The sequence below is a fragment of the Aegilops tauschii genome, unplaced genomic scaffold (genome assembly GCF_002575655.3).
Source record: "Aegilops tauschii subsp. strangulata cultivar AL8/78 unplaced genomic scaffold, Aet v6.0 ptg000395l_obj, whole genome shotgun sequence".
NCBI classification, from domain to species: Eukaryota; Viridiplantae; Streptophyta; class Magnoliopsida; order Poales; family Poaceae; genus Aegilops; species Aegilops tauschii.
The window spans coordinates 1-17,500 of NW_027332642.1; the positions used below are offsets into that span (position 1 = coordinate 1).

At 32.9% G+C, this 17,500-nt stretch overlaps 3 non-coding genes across 3 annotated transcripts; 2 read left to right on the forward strand and 1 right to left on the reverse strand.

Moving 5' to 3' along the window:
• Positions 1-66: 66 nt before the first annotated feature.
• TRNAN-GUU (transfer RNA asparagine (anticodon GUU)) lies at positions 67-138 on the reverse strand. The gene has a single exon. It is a non-coding gene; the product is annotated as a tRNA-Asn (tRNA).
• A 6,240-nt stretch (positions 139-6,378) lies between these two features.
• Positions 6,379-6,458, forward strand: TRNAL-UAG (transfer RNA leucine (anticodon UAG)). Its single transcript has one exon. It is a non-coding gene; the product is annotated as a tRNA-Leu (tRNA).
• Positions 6,459-17,221: 10,763 nt separating this feature from the next.
• TRNAN-GUU (transfer RNA asparagine (anticodon GUU)) lies at positions 17,222-17,293 on the forward strand. Its single transcript has one exon. It is a non-coding gene; the product is annotated as a tRNA-Asn (tRNA).
• The last annotated feature ends 207 nt before the right edge of the window (positions 17,294-17,500 follow it).

The following is a 17,500-nucleotide window of genomic DNA, read 5'->3' on the forward strand; positions in this document are numbered from 1 at the left end:
AGCAAGCCCTTTAATTCAATTCTTTATTCTTACATTAAAATTCTTACATTAAAGAATGAATAAAATCTCCCCAAGTAGGATTCGAACCTACGACCAGTCAGTTAACAGCCGACCGCTCTACCACTGAGCTACTGAGGAACAAGGGGGGATTCGACCTCCTAGAGTTCAACTCCCGCTCTCAACCCATGAACAATATGAGTCCGAAGCTTCTTTCGTAACTCCCATAATTTCTTCGTAGTGGCTCCGTTCCATGCCTCATTTCATAGGGAAGCCCAAAGTGGCTCTATTTCATTCTATTTCACTTCCTAGCACTTCCTATCATTTAATATCCATCCCTTTGGTCTTATTGACATAAGAGATGTCATTTATAGTCTATCTCTTTCTATATATGGAAAGTCAAGAAATTCTCATCGAAACATCGAGAAATTGTGCATATAGAAAACTCTAAAGAAAGAAAAAAAGGAGACCCATGCCATGATTTTCAAATCTTTTCTATTTAGTAGTCTAAGTTTCTCGATGAGGATAATTAATTCGGTCGTTGTGGTCGGACTCTATTATGGATTTCTGACTACATTCTCCATAGGTCCCTCTTAGATCTTCTTTCTCCAATCTTGGATTAGGGAAGAAGGAGATATTCGCGACTACTGGCGATTTCATTATGGGGCAGCTCATGATCTTCATATCGATCTATTATCCACCTCTGTATCTATTCTTTCTTAGCTAAACAGGTGGAAGATCTATCCAATTTGGTTATATTATATCATGGACTCGAAAAACGGATCTGAATTTGACTGAAATGCACGATCTTCACAGGTATCACTTTTCACGATACCTAAAAGGTGGAATAGCGATTTTCGAACCATTTCCTATAAGAGAATGGTTTCCATTACTTTGAGAAATGGATTCTTATATCAAACTATAGCTATTGCATTAAAGAAGAAAAGAAACTAATAGAAGTCGAAGACGCGGAATGATAGTGAATAGAGAGAAAGATTCTTCTGATTTTCTTGTTTCTATCTACTAGACGCCGTAGAGAATTGAGAATTTTCATGTCTTTCAATTCTCGTACTCGTAATTGGAAAGTTATGGAAGGAGACCCATCATTTTGCAATGAAAACAACATATAAAACTCTGGACAATTTCGAAATCAGGCCAAGCGTCTTAATACATATGCAAAAAAATGCATTATTGGCCCACCATTGATTAGAAGATTTAGCTTGTATGAATCGCTATTGGTTTGATACGAATAATGACAATCGTTTCAGTATGTTAAGGATACAGATGTATCCACAATTCATTTAGAGTTACTTAATAGTCTATTTCTTATACCATATCTCTATCCCGTGAAATTCTCGAGCCAAAAGATGGATGCATATGCTGTGTTTCATTTTGCTAAATGATATCAATTAAATGGTGTATCAATTCCATAAATTGCATATAGCAATAAATAAATCAGCAAAATTCTTTCTAATATTTTAGATAGAAGAAATGTTTCTTCTATCTAAAATATTAGAAAGAATGTACCCTTCTATCCAAATCCAATTTGCATCGATAAAATAAATCCAAATTCCAGTAGTAGATGAATAATTGCAAATTTGTGTGTGTACGAGATTAGAATAACTTCAAAATAACTGACATAATTTTGTATTTTTCCTGATCAGAAAAATACATGAAAAAGAAAGGAGGTAGAAAAATTTTTGGATTTATGGTTAAAGAAGAAAAAGAAGAAAACAGGGGTTCTGTTGAATTTCAAGTATTCAGTTTCACCAATAAGATACGGAGACTTGCTTCACATTTGGAATTACACAAAAAAGATTTTTCATCGGAAAGAGGTCTACGAAGACTTTTGGGAAAACGTCGACGTTTGCTGGCTTATTTGGCAAAGAAAAATAGAGTACGTTATAAGAAATTAATCGGTCAGTTGAATATTCGGGAGCAGTAATTTAATCGTTCAAATTTTTTTCTTGTTTTATTATTTTTTTAGTAGTCTTATAGTAGTCTTAGATTTTTCATTTTGATGAGCCTCGCTTTGAGGAATTCATGGAATAATCCATTTTCATGGAATAATGAATTAAGGAAGAAAGGATATGAGTCTACCGCTTACAAGAAAAGATCTCATGATAGTCAATATGGGCCCTCAACACCCATCAATGCATGGTGTTCTTCGACTGATCGTTACTCTCGATGGTGAGGATGTTATTGATTGTGAACCCATATTAGGCTATTTACACAGAGGAATGGAAAAAATCGCGGAAAACCGAACTATTATACAATACTTACCTTATGTAACAAGGATATAGAGAGATTGTAGAAAGGGAGTTGTAAATTCCTTAACTTAAGAAAGAAAAAAGAATAAAAACACAGATACATAACATAAAAAAAAGAATAAATAAGACGAGATTCGACCTCCCCCTACATATTTAATTTCCTCTCCTATACAAAAACTAGCAAGACCCACTCCATTGGTAATTCCATCAATAACACCCTTATCAAAAAACTCCGTGAGTTCGGTTAACCCTCTTATACCGAGGGTAAAGACCCTAGTATAGAAAATATCTATATAACCACGATTATATGACCAACTGTATATATTTTTTTTTACTTGATCTAAAAATTCTTTTTTAGGATTTCCTTTGTAAAAAGAGTTTATTAAATCCAAATTCTGAAAAAAAGAATAAGCGGATCCATAGAAGATATATGCTATGAATAAACCAAAGATAGCTAGACTTACAGAAGAAATTGCATTAGTAATAAATTCATATGAATTTACAAAAGAATTAGAACTTTCCTGGGTAAAGTTTATTGAGGGAGTTAACCACTTTGATAATATGGTTAACTCTGCTATTCCATTACCAATTCCTCCATTATCAAAAGAGATTCCTATGAATCCAATGAACAAAGTGAAAAGTAGTAATATAAGAAGAGGAAATAACATAGTATTTCCCGTTTCATGCGGATAGGCAAAAGTGTTTTTAGCCCCAAAAGACGTAGTAAAGGATCCTATCCTATTTCTTGTATTACCTTGAATTTTTGGTATATTTTGTGAAAAAAAAGAAACTCCACTCTTCGTTGTTGATAAAACGAAATCCCTATTCACTCCTTTGGGTATCCTTTTTCCCCATAAGGATATTGAATACAAGGAACTCTCTTTAGTGCTACTGTAATTTTGAAAATGAACACGCAAATACCCATCAAATGTAAGTAAATATATCCGAAACATATAAAAGGCAGTTAATCCTGCAGTAAAGGAGGCTATTATTCCAAAAAAGGGCGAATACAACCAACTATTACTAAGGATTTCATCTTTGGACCAGAAACAAGCAAGAGGTGGAATACCACAAAGAGAAAGTGTACCCCATAAAAAAGTAGTTCTTGTGATTGGAATGTATTTTCTTAAACCGCCCATAAGAACCATATTTTGACTTTTATCTGGTGAATATCCAACAAGAGGTTCCATTGAATGAATAACGGATCCGGATCCCAAGAACAATAAAGCTTTTGAATAAGCATGAGTGATCAAATGGAATAAAGCAGCTTGATAAGAACCTATACCTAGAGCTAACATCATATAACCCAATTGAGACATTGTAGAATAGGCTAAGCTTCTTTTAATATCTCTCTGAGCAAGAGCTAAAGTAGCTCCTAAGAATAGTGTTATTGTACCTACTAAAGAAATAAAACTCATTATCAAAGGTAAAGATATGAAAAGAGGAAGAAGTCGAGCTAGAAGAAAAATTCCCGCAGCAACCATAGTTGCTGCGTGTATAAGAGCCGAAATAGGAGTGGGCCCTTCCATAGCATCGGGTAACCATACGTGAAGAGGGAATTGTGCGGATTTCGCAACTGCACCAAGGAATAATAAAAAAGCACACAAAGTAGTAAGTAAAGAGTTAATTCCATTATTAGGAATCCAGTTATTAGCTATTTTGAACAAATCCCTAAACTCTAAACTACCTGTTATCCAAAAAAAACCTAAAATTCCTAATAATAGACCAAAATCCCCTACACGATTAGTTACAAAAGCTTTTTGACAAGCACTCGCTGCGATTGGTCGTGTAAACCAAAAGCCTATCAATAAATAAGAACACATTCCCACGAGTTCCCAAAAAAAATAAATTTGTATCAAATTGGAGCTAGTAACCAATCCCAACATGGAAGTATTGAAAAAACTTATATAAACAAAAAATCTCAAATATCCTTCATCGTGAGACATATAACCATCACTATAAATAAGAACCAGGATTCCTACAGTAGTAATTAGCATTAACATAATAGAAGTAAGTGGGTCAATCAAGTATCCAAATTCTAAAGAAAAATCATTATTGACGGTCCAAGACCATAGATATTGATAGATCGAACTTCCATTTATTTGTTGAATAGACAGTTGAACTGAGAATACCATAGCTATACTTAAGAGTAAAACACTAGGAAAAGCCCATATGCGACGAAGATTTTTTGTTGCTGTAGGAATAAGAATAAGGCCAAATCCCATTGACATAATAACTGGAAGTGGGAGAAGAGGGATTACCCATGCATATTGATATGTATGTTCCATAAGAAAAGAAATTGCAATTTTTACTTCAATTTTTACTTCAATTTTTCTATAAAATTGTTTCCGATTCACCAAACCAATTCTTATCTCTTTCTGAAAGAATAAATAAAAAGAATAAGAAAAAATACTGAAATTCTTAATTTTTCCAAAATTTATCTCATTGAAATAATTAAAAATTAAGAATGGGTTTAGTTGGTTAAATTAAAAAAGTTAATAAAATAACTTCGTTACCTAGTTATTTTATTAACTAAATAAAGATATTTATAAAAATAAAAAAAAAAAGTGGAATCATTTTACTTTCTATTCATAATTCATTTTTATATTTCTTTAAAACAAAGATGAAACAGCTCTCTTGTTCCATAATTAACTGATTGAGTGAATTCCAATGAAAACCTATGTTTATAAGAAATTATCGAATAGTCCTTACTTCATATAGAACTAAAATCCTAATGACTATAAATTACCTAAGTTTTAGAATGTCTTGTTTAAGAGACTCAGTATTTTTTGTTTTGATTGGAATTCCTTTCCTTTATGGAATACCATTCTGAACTTAATTAACTATTTTCATTTTCCCTTCTTTTTATCCCCCCGTCTTATCTTATATGGGGGATAGGCTTCCATACCATATATCTATATATGGAGTATACTTGATATATAAATAGATATAAATAGATTTAAATGAGAAACCTTTCTATATATTCTATATTATTAAAAAACAAGTATAAAATATATAAAGAAAAAATGTTAAAAAATTCTTGTTGTCTTATCCGCATTAGACAAAATGAAGTAAAAAATAATTCAAAATTTAAGTATCTTTCAGTATCTAAGTATAAATACTAATAAAAAGAAGAAAGAAGGATTGATTTGCAGCAATAGATGTCTTTCACATACAACTAGAAAAAAGTAATTTCCTTTTTGAATGGCAGTTCCAAAAAAACGTACTTCAATGTCAAAAAAGCGTATTCGTAAAAATATTTGGAAGAAAAAGACTTATTTTTCCATAGTACAATCTTATTCTTTAGTAAAATCAAGATCATTTTCGAGCGGTAATGAGCATCCAAAACCAAAGGGTTTTTCTGGGCAACAAACAAATAATAAGATTTTGGAATAATATGAATTGACTTATCAAAAAAGAATTCCAATTATTTAATAATTTTGATTCTTCTTTGAATGTACTTTTATGTGTCGAATTACTCGGTACAATATTCTTAGAACAAAAAACCCCTCTTATCTTATATATACAAGAAAAAAAAGTTTTGTTTGGTATACTGTGTGCTAAGTATTCTTTTCCTATCAATGAACTTTTCATAATTTTCATAATAGAATCCTCATATTCTATTATGAAAATTATGAAAAGTGGAGTATTCTTACAATAGGACTTACAACTTCCACCTATCTTCTCCAAAATCATAAGGTTAGTAAATCTTATTAATAAGAGCATAAAGACTTTCATTCTAGAAATTTTTAAAAAATCCAAAAAGCCTTTTCCATTTATCCATTTTAATTTCATCATTAAATAGAAACCCTTTTGGATTTTTTTCATTGTATTGAAAGAATTTTCAAAATGTAAACGAGAAATTAATTAGAAAAAATTAGTTCTACAATTGCAAGTTAGAAAAAAGAAATTCCAACTCTTTCAAGCAGTGTTTGTGTTTCTATTGGGCAAAGCAAGAGTTTATTGTAAAAAAAAAATGGAAACGATACTACCAAACGAAGTCTATTTTAATGAAAACTCTAATGTTCCTAAATTTTATGGACTTTCCCAATATCGACGATTCCCAAGATAATAGCTATTATTCTTTTAAGTTACCTATTATTTGAAGTTAGCCGCCATGGTGAAATTGGTAGACACGCTGCTCTTAGGAAGCAGTGCTCAAGCATCTCGGTTCGAATCCGAGTGGCGGCATTCTTGAAAAAGAATACAATAGATTAGAAATCAATTCGAAATTTACAATTTTGTAATGGGACCTTCCCCTTATGCTATTTGCAACTTTAGAACATATACTAACTCATATCTCTTTCTCAACGATTTCAATTGTGATTACGATTCATTTTATAACCTTATTAGTTCGTGAACTTGGAGGATTACGTGATTCGTCAGAAAAAGGAATGATAGTTACTTTTTTCTCTATAACAGGATTCTTAGTTTCTCGTTGGGCTTCCTCGGGACATTTTCCATTAAGTAATTTATATGAGTCATTGATCTTCCTTTCATGGGCCCTGTATATTCTTCATACCATTCCTAAAATACAGAACTCTAAAAATGATTTAAGCACAATAACTACGCCAAGTACTATTTTAACGCAAGGCTTTGCCACATCGGGTCTTTTAACTGAAATGCATCAATCCACGATACTAGTACCTGCTCTACAATCTCAGTGGTTAATGATGCATGTCAGTATGATGTTATTAAGCTATGCAACTCTTTTGTGCGGATCCTTATTATCTGCCGCTATTCTAATCATTAGATTTCGAAATAATTTCCATTTCTTTTCTAAAAAGAAAAAAAATGTTTTAAATAAAACATTTTTCTTTAGTGATATTAAATATTTTTATGCAAAAAGAAGTGCTTTAAAAAGAACCTCTGTCCCTTCATTTCCAAATTATTACAAATATCAATTAACGGAGCGTTTGGATTCTTGGAGTTATCGTGTCATTAGCCTAGGATTTACCCTTTTAACCGTAGGTATTCTTTGTGGAGCAGTATGGGCTAATGAGGCCTGGGGATCCTATTGGAATTGGGATCCTAAGGAAACTTGGGCATTTATTACTTGGACCATATTCGCAATTTATTTACATAGTAGAACAAATACAAATTGGAAGGGTACGAATTCTGCACTTATAGCTTCGATAGGATTTCTTATAATTTGGATTTGTTATTTTGGTATAAATCTATTAGGAATAGGCTTACATAGTTATGGTTCGTTTACATTAACACCTAAATGATTACATAAAATAAAACCTTCATGAAATGAAGGTTTTTACTTTTATGTTTTATTTGAGAACCCCTTGAACGCCTTCTCAAAGGGTTCTCAAAAATTCGAGATAGATCTAATTATACTTTTTTACTTATTTCTGCATTAATAGAGCAGACGAGTAAAAAAAAGCAAACCTATTTAGGATAATAATTGGATAAGAGAGCCTCTACCCTGTCAACGGATAGGGAGAGAACAAAATCTGGATAAATACCAATTCCTATTACTGGTAAAAAGATACAGATTAAAATAAAGAGTTCTCGTGGTCCAGAATCCACAAAATTTGCGTTTGGAACATTAAATAGCTTGTATCCATAGAACATCTGGCGTAACATAGATAATAAATAAATAGGAGTTAATATCATTCCAATTGCCATTACAAAAGTAATTAGTGTTTTTGGCATTAACAGAAATTTTGGACTAGTAATTAGTCCAAAAAATACTAATTCTGCGACAAAACCACTCATTCCTGGTAAGGCAAGAGAAGCCATTGAAAAGCTACTAAACATGGTAAAAATTTTAGGCATTGGGATGGATATTCCCCCCAGTTCTTCGAGATAAACAAGACGCATTCTATCAGAAGCGGTTCCTGCCAAGAAAAAAAGTGTAGCACCAATAAATCCATGGGATAATATTTGTAAAATAGCTCCATTGAGTCCAATGTTGGTTATGGAACCAATTCCTATAATTATGAAACCCATGTGAGATACAGAGGAATAAGCTATTCTTTTTTTGAAATTTCGTTGACCAAGAGAAGTTGAAGCTGCATAGATTATTTGGATCGCTCCTATTATTACTAACCAGGGCGAAAATAGATAATGAGCATGAGGTAACAATTCCATGTTGATCCGAATCAATCCATATGCTCCCATCTTTAATAATATTCCCGCTAAAAGCATACATGTACTATAATGTGCTTCCCCATGGGTATCTGGTAACCACGTATGTAGGGGTATAATCGGCAATTTGACAGCATAAGCAATAAGGAAGCCAAAATATAAAAGTATTTCCAAGGTTGCAGGGTATGATTGATTAATTAATCTTTCCAAATCTAATCCTGGTTCGTTGGAACCATATAAGCCCATACCCAGAACTCCGATTAAGAAAAAAATGGAACCGCCTGCAGTATACAAAATAAACTTTGTAGCTGAATATAGACGCCTCTTCCCCCCCCACATGGATAAAAGTAAGTAAACAGGAATTAATTCTAACTCCCACATGATAAAAAAAAGTAAAAGGTCTCGCGAAGAAAATAATCCTATTTGACCACTATACATTGCGAGCATCAGGAAATAGAATAATCGCGAATTCCGTGTAATTGGCCAAGCTGCTAAAGTAGCTAAAGTAGTGATAAATCCTGTCAATAAAATAGATCCTAATGAAAGTCCATCGATTCCCAATCTCCAGTGGAAATCGAAGACATCTATCCATTTATAATCCTCCTTTAATTGGATTAAGGGATCCTCCAGTTGGAAATGATAACAGAACGCATAAGTCATTAGAAGGAATTCTAATAAACAAATAGATATAGTATACCACCTAACGACTTTGTTTCCCTTATGAGGTAAAAAGAAAATTAATGAACCTGCAAATATCGGCAAAACAACAAGTATTGTTAACCAAGGAAAATAACTCATGATAAAGTGATAAAGACAAGATACGTTTTGACCAGAAAAGCCCGTGCTCGATTATTTCGAGCACAGGCTTCTTCGGTAAAGAGGAATCAGACGATTCGAGTGAAGTTTTTTGTAACGTATCAATAAGATAGAGCCATGCTACGTGTTGTTTCAGGCCCTAAATAAACGCGGACACTTAAAAAATCTGTCGGGCAGGCAGATTCACATCTCTTACAACCCACACAATCTTCGGTTCTCGGCGCGGAAGCAATTTGCTTGGCTTTACATCCATCCCAGGGTATCATTTCTAATACATCTGTTGGACAAGCTCGTACACATTGAGTGCATCCTATACATGTATCGTAAATTTTTACGGAATGTGACATTGGATCTATAAATTTTTCTTTTCAACATAAAATTTTTCGATCTGGTAAAAATGAAATTAGTACTATAATGAGTCATATGTATTGTAGACACCAGACGAAGCAATGGTTTATCCAAACTTCAAAAATAAAAATCTATTTTTTAATCTGTTTGTGAGAAAGCGTGAAGAGAGCCAAGAGACTTTAATTTTGGATTTCAACAATAAGAAATAAGAAAGAATTTTACGAATTGTACAGACGAATTCGAATTAGCCAATAAATTGGCTATCGTCTTTTCAATATAAATTATTGCAATATTCAAATTGCAATATCAATGAATTACAAATACAAAAATTCATTTAAGTGAAAAAGAATACTATGCAATAATCTACTAAAAAAAGCAATAATCTACTAAAAAAAATGGATATTCTCAAATAATACTAAGAAAATAGTATTGATTTCTATTTATTTTAATATGTGCGCCTTTGTTTAGAGGATTCTATGTCTAATTATTCAAAATTCTAATTATTCAATAAATTAGATTGATTGATACGAGTGGATTTCCTATTACGATGGATGGAAGAAAGAATGGATAGTCCAATAGCGGCTTCAGCAGCCGCAAGGGCTATAACAAAAATTGCGAAAATATCTCCTTTTAATTGGCGACTATCAAATAGATCAGAAAATGTTACGAGATTTAGATTAATTGAATTCAGTATAAGTTCAAGACATATTAGAGCTCTAACCATGTTTCGGCTTGTGATCAATCCATAGATACCAATCGAAAATAAATAGACACTCAAAAAAAGTACATGCTCAAACATCATTAACTAACTCCTTATCAATCTCGATTCATTTCAATATGAGGGCAAGAATTGAACCGATTCAATTAATTACAATAGAACAATTACACAACAAAAGAGAAAATAAAGGAGGTATTTGTTGGCAGTAGATGGATTTTACTAAATCAAAATTGTGATTCTTTAGTTATTTATTTTAGATTTGCAATTCTTATAATTTGTACTTTTTCTAAGTTTTCTTATTGCCGAGCCATAGTAATTGCACCTATTAAAGAAACTAGAAGAATTATGGAAATGAGTTCAAACGGAAGATAAAAATCGGTTGCTAAATGAATTCCAATTTGTTGAACATTATTTATGAGACCCTGTTCTACTATTTGGTTTGATCTTGTAGTCCAAAGAATTCCATACCACGACGTATCTGGGATAGTAGTCATTAGCGAAAAAACAATAGTTATACAAACGAGTGAAGTGAACCCATCTCCAATAGTCCAATAATTCTTATCTTTAGACCATTCTGAGCCATTTACGAACATTACAGCGAATATGATCAAGACATTTATGGCTCCCACATAAATAAGAAGTTGTGCGACAGCTACAAAGTAGGAATTTAATAAAAAATAGAATAAGGATATACAAACAAGAACTAATCCCAGCGAAAAGGCAGAATAAATGGGGTTGGTAAGTAATACTACTCCTAGACCCCCTAGTAGAAGAACAAATCCCCCAAATAGCATAAGAATCTCATGTATTGGTCCAGGTAAATCCATTATGGATAAAAAGAAATTAATAGTATAAAATTTTTCATGAACTGACTAAAACTAAAGGATTCAAGGAAGGAAAAAAGGATTTGGGTATTTTTTTGTGTATAAACTGTATAGTTATAAATTATATTATATCACGAAAATCTAGTCTGATTTAAAATAAGAAATAATTTCCAATAAGCAGTAGTTTTTCTTTATAGTTTAATTTTAAAGTTTAATAAAGAATTATTAGATTTTTATAACAAAAAGACAAAATCAAAGTTTAGTAATCAGTAATCGTTCTTGAATTCGAAGATTTTTCTTTGTTTATTTTACTTTCAGACGAATTCCTAATTGTTTGAATTGTGTAATCTCCCATTATGGAGATTGGTAACCGACTTAAAGCAATTTGATTGTAATTCAATTCATGACGATCATAGGTAGAAAGTTCATATTCTTCAGTCATTGATAAACAGCTTGTTGGACAGTACTCAACACAATTGCCACAAAATATACAAACTCCGAAATCAATACTATAATTAAGCAATTGTTTTCTTTTAATATCCTTTTCAAATCTCCAATCCACAACGGGTAAATCTATCGGACATACGCGAACACATACTTCACAAGCAATACATTTATCAAATTCAAAGTGGATTCGCCCTCGGAAACGCTCTGGTGTAATTGATTTTTCATAAGGGTAGTGAATCGTTATAGGTAAACGATTTGTGTGGGATAAGGTAGTTATGAAACTTTGACCTATGTACCTTGTAGCACGTATTGTTTGTTGACCATAACTCATGAACCCAGTTACCATAGGGAACATATTCATTCTAAATATCTATGAAAAAGATATGTTTCTTTCTCTTGTTTGAGAGAGCTTTTGTGTTGAAAATATTCTTACTATTATTGTATTATCTTATTTATAGTGAAACAAGTTGAGAAGAGGTTGTTAATAAGAGATTGCCCAGGGAAATAGGTAAAAGAAATTTCCATCCAAGATTTAATAACTGATCCATTCTCATCCTCGGTAAAGTCCATCTTATTGTGATAGAAATGAAGAGAAATAAATAAGCTTTAGTTAATGTAATAAATATACCCATTGTCATTTCCAAAATTCCAACTGCTTTATTCATTTGGAAAAAATCAAAAAAGGATATATAGGGAATAGAGAAATTCCACCCGCCCAAGTAGAGAACTGTTACAAATAAAGAAGAAACTAATAAATTTAGGTAAGAAACAAGATAAAATAAACCATATTTGATACCGGAATATTCAGTTTGGTAACCTGCTACTAATTCTTCCTCCGCTTCTGGTAAATCAAAGGGTAATCTTTCACATTCTGCCAAAGAAGAAATTAAAAAAACCAGAAAACCTATAGGCTGACGCCAAATATTCCATCCAAAAAAACCGTATTTTGACTGTGCTTCAACTATATCAACTGTACTTGAACTGTTAGATAATCATAGTCGATGATAACATCACAGTTCCCACCGCTATTTCAAAACCGTACATGAAACCTTAGCTTCATACGGCTTCTCTATGATCAGAAAAAAGAAAGGACTGTTTTGTTCCTAGCCCCTGGGGCGTAGATAGAATTAGATAAAATAAAATAAATAGATTTGAAAGTCCTAAATTAGACCAAAGGAATTCCGTCTGCTAGAATAAGAAAAAGCGCTTCCGAATTGATCTCATCCTTTATAATATAATGAAAATTTTTCTTTGTTCAGTAATAACTTAATCTTGGAATAAAACACTTGTTACTTGTTATAGGAATTCAATTAATAAATGGAAAGAGTTGGGTATTAGTTCATGAGCAATTCTGCATGAATATGGATAGAGGAAGGAAATAATGAAAATTTTTTCTAGTGCACTCCATATCTTTTTTACTATTCTTCTTTCCCCAGGGAGGGGGTATTCAAAAAGAAAAAATGGATAAAGGGTTAATTCGTTCTTGATAGCCATTTCCTTAACAAGTGAATGGGAACATACTCTGGATCGGAATCCGAAGAAAGTACTACTTGATAATTTCTACAAATTGCAAGTCCTTATTATGATTCCTTTTATGGGCAAAAATCTCTAATGTTTTAGATTTTCCATTACTAATCCTTTATGTACTTTAGTGTTCCTAACCCTTCACTAACTTTTGGTGGATTCTTCTTATGGATTATTAAGTTATAGTAATAACTAGGAGTATTCTAGTAATGGAATTCCATATCGTGAATCCTTTATTCTTGGCCGCTTCAAGATATGATGACTAATTAAAAAATATCAACCTTGGGATAAAGAGTTTACACTGCTTATGTTTACTTCCACTTTTTTCTTGTACGTAGGAAATGAGATTTTTTCTTTTTACTACAAATTTTTAAGCTGTTTTGTTTCACTCATATAGCTATCTAGTTTAACTTACCAACCCAAATACTAAATAAGAAAAGGAATATAAATAGTTAATGGATTTTATAGGAAAAAGATCTATTTTAACGAATCACACGTAGAGATATTGCTAGCACACAAAAAGTTAATGGTATTTCATAACTAATGGATTGAGCAGCAGCTCGTAGACCGCCTGAAAAAGAATATTTATTATTTGAGCTATATCCTGCCATAAGAAGACCAATAGGAGCTATACTTGAAATGGCAATCCATAAAAAAACACCAATACTAAGATCGGCTAAAACAAAATGATATCCCAAAGGGATAACTAAAAAACTTAATAAAACTGATATGACTGCTATAGAGGGTCCAATGCTAAATAAAGAAATATCTCCTCGGGATGGCAGAATATCTTCTTTTAAAAGTAGCTTAGTCCCATCTGCTATAGCTTGAAGCAGGCCCAGGGGGCCAGCATATTCAGGACCAATACGTTGTTGTATCGACGCAGATATTTCTCTTTCTAACCACACAATTACGAGTACCTCTATTGTTATTCCCAAAAGGAGGGTCAAAATGGGTAGAATCGATATCAGTCCATAGACTTCTTTTAATAATTCCAATTTCGAAAAAGAATTGATAGTTTCTACCTCTACCCTATCTATTATCATTTCAACGATCAACTTCCCCCATAATGATATCTATACTACCTAATATCGTCATGATATCAGCCAATTTCATTTTTTTAACTAGCTGAGGAAGAATTTGCAAATTAATAAACCCGGGTGGACGGATTTTCCATCTCCAGGGGAAAAGGCTATCATCTCCTACTAGATAAATCCCTAATTCACCTTTTGGGGCTTCTACTCTTACATAAAGCTCTTGTCTTGACAATTCAAAATTGGGCGAAGGTTTTTTACCAAGAAATTTATACTCAAAATCATTCCATTCAGAATTCTTTTCTTTCTTAAAGCGTCGGACTTCTAAATTCTCATAAGGTCCTCCAGGAATTTTTTCTACAGCTTGTTGAATTATTTTGATGGATTCCCTCATTTCACCAATTCGTACTAAATAGCGAGCTAACGAATCCCCTTCTTTTTGCCATTGGACTTTCCAATCAAATTGGTTGTAAGACTCATAAGGATCTACTTTACGAAGATCCCATTGTATTCCAGAAGCTCGTAACATCGGTCCCGATAAGCCCCAATTTACTGCTTCTTCTCCGCTAATAAAACCTACTCCTTCAACTCGCTCTAAAAAAATTGGATTCTGTGTAATAAGTTGTTGATATTCAACAACTCCGCGTAAAAAATAATCACAGAAATCTAAACATTTATCGATCCATCCATAAGGTAGATCGGCGGCTACTCCTCCGATGCGAAAGTAATTGTGCATCATTCGCATACCTGTAGCAGCTTCAAATAGATCATATATTAATTCTCTCTCTCTAAAAATATAGAAAAAAGGAGTCTGTGCGCCGAGATCCGCCATAAAAGGTCCAAGCCATAGCAAGTGAGAAGCTATCCGGCTTAATTCTAACATAATTACCCTAATATAGCTGGCTCTTTGTGGTATTTGAATATTCTCCAAGAATTCTGGTGCATTTACTGTTATTGCTTCTGTAAACATAGTAGCTAAATAATCCCACCTTGTTACATAAGGTAAGTATTGTATAATAGTTCGGTTTTCCGCGATTTTTTCCATTCCTCTGTGTAAATAGCCTAATATGGGTTCACAATCAATAACATCCTCACCATCGAGAGTAACGATCAGTCGAAGAACACCATGCATTGATGGGTGTTGAGGGCCCATATTGACTATCATGAGATCTTTTCTTGTAAGCGGTAGACTCATATCCTTTCTTCCTTAATTCATTATTCCATGAAAATGGATTATTCCATGAATTCCTCAAAGCGAGGCTCATCAAAATGAAAAATCTAAGACTACTATAAGACTACTAAAAAAATAATAAAACAAGAAAAAAATTTGAACGATTAAATTACTGCTCCCGAATATTCAACTGACCGATTAATTTCTTATAACGTACTCTATTTTTCTTTGCCAAATAAGCCAGCAAACGTCGACGTTTTCCCAAAAGTCTTCGTAGACCTCTTTCCGATGAAAAATCTTTTTTGTGTAATTCCAAATGTGAAGCAAGTCTCCGTATCTTATTGGTGAAACTGAATACTTGAAATTCAACAGAACCCCTGTTTTCTTCTTTTTCTTCTTTAACCATAAATCCAAAAATTTTTCTACCTCCTTTCTTTTTCATGTATTTTTCTGATCAGGAAAAATACAAAATTATGTCAGTTATTTTGAAGTTATTCTAATCTCGTACACACACAAATTTGCAATTATTCATCTACTACTGGAATTTGGATTTATTTTATCGATGCAAATTGGATTTGGATAGAAGGGTACATTCTTTCTAATATTTTAGATAGAAGAAACATTTCTTCTATCTAAAATATTAGAAAGAATTTTGCTGATTTATTTATTGCTATATGCAATTTATGGAATTGATACACCATTTAATTGATATCATTTAGCAAAATGAAACACAGCATATGCATCCATCTTTTGGCTCGAGAATTTCACGGGATAGAGATATGGTATAAGAAATAGACTATTAAGTAACTCTAAATGAATTGTGGATACATCTGTATCCTTAACATACTGAAACGATTGTCATTATTCGTATCAAACCAATAGCGATTCATACAAGCTAAATCTTCTAATCAATGGTGGGCCAATAATGCATTTTTTTGCATATGTATTAAGACGCTTGGCCTGATTTCGAAATTGTCCAGAGTTTTATATGTTGTTTTCATTGCAAAATGATGGGTCTCCTTCCATAACTTTCCAATTACGAGTACGAGAATTGAAAGACATGAAAATTCTCAATTCTCTACGGCGTCTAGTAGATAGAAACAAGAAAATCAGAAGAATCTTTCTCTCTATTCACTATCATTCCGCGTCTTCGACTTCTATTAGTTTCTTTTCTTCTTTAATGCAATAGCTATAGTTTGATATAAGAATCCATTTCTCAAAGTAATGGAAACCATTCTCTTATAGGAAATGGTTCGAAAATCGCTATTCCACCTTTTAGGTATCGTGAAAAGTGATACCTGTGAAGATCGTGCATTTCAGTCAAATTCAGATCCGTTTTTCGAGTCCATGATATAATATAACCAAATTGGATAGATCTTCCACCTGTTTAGCTAAGAAAGAATAGATACAGAGGTGGATAATAGATCGATATGAAGATCATGAGCTGCCCCATAATGAAATCGCCAGTAGTCGCGAATATCTCCTTCTTCCCTAATCCAAGATTGGAGAAAGAAGATCTAAGAGGGACCTATGGAGAATGTAGTCAGAAATCCATAATAGAGTCCGACCACAACGACCGAATTAATTATCCTCATCGAGAAACTTAGACTACTAAATAGAAAAGATTTGAAAATCATGGCATGGGTCTCCTTTTTTTCTTTCTTTAGAGTTTTCTATATGCACAATTTCTCGATGTTTCGATGAGAATTTCTTGACTTTCCATATATAGAAAGAGATAGACTATAAATGACATCTCTTATGTCAATAAGACCAAAGGGATGGATATTAAATGATAGGAAGTGCTAGGAAGTGAAATAGAATGAAATAGAGCCACTTTGGGCTTCCCTATGAAATGAGGCATGGAACGGAGCCACTACGAAGAAATTATGGGAGTTACGAAAGAAGCTTCGGACTCATATTGTTCATGGGTTGAGAGCGGGAGTTGAACTCTAGGAGGTCGAATCCCCCCTTGTTCCTCAGTAGCTCAGTGGTAGAGCGGTCGGCTGTTAACTGACTGGTCGTAGGTTCGAATCCTACTTGGGGAGATTTTATTCATTCTTTAATGTAAGAATTTTAATGTAAGAATAAAGAATTGAATTAAAGGGCTTGCTTTGACCCTTAGGAGTAGGTAACCCGTTCGCTATCCTTGTTTCTATTTCTATTGCATTCTATCTCATCGTATCACATTCTGTTCTACGATTCCACTTCGACAAAAGGAAAGAGCATACCTAAGTTCAATAGCTTTACGTCCG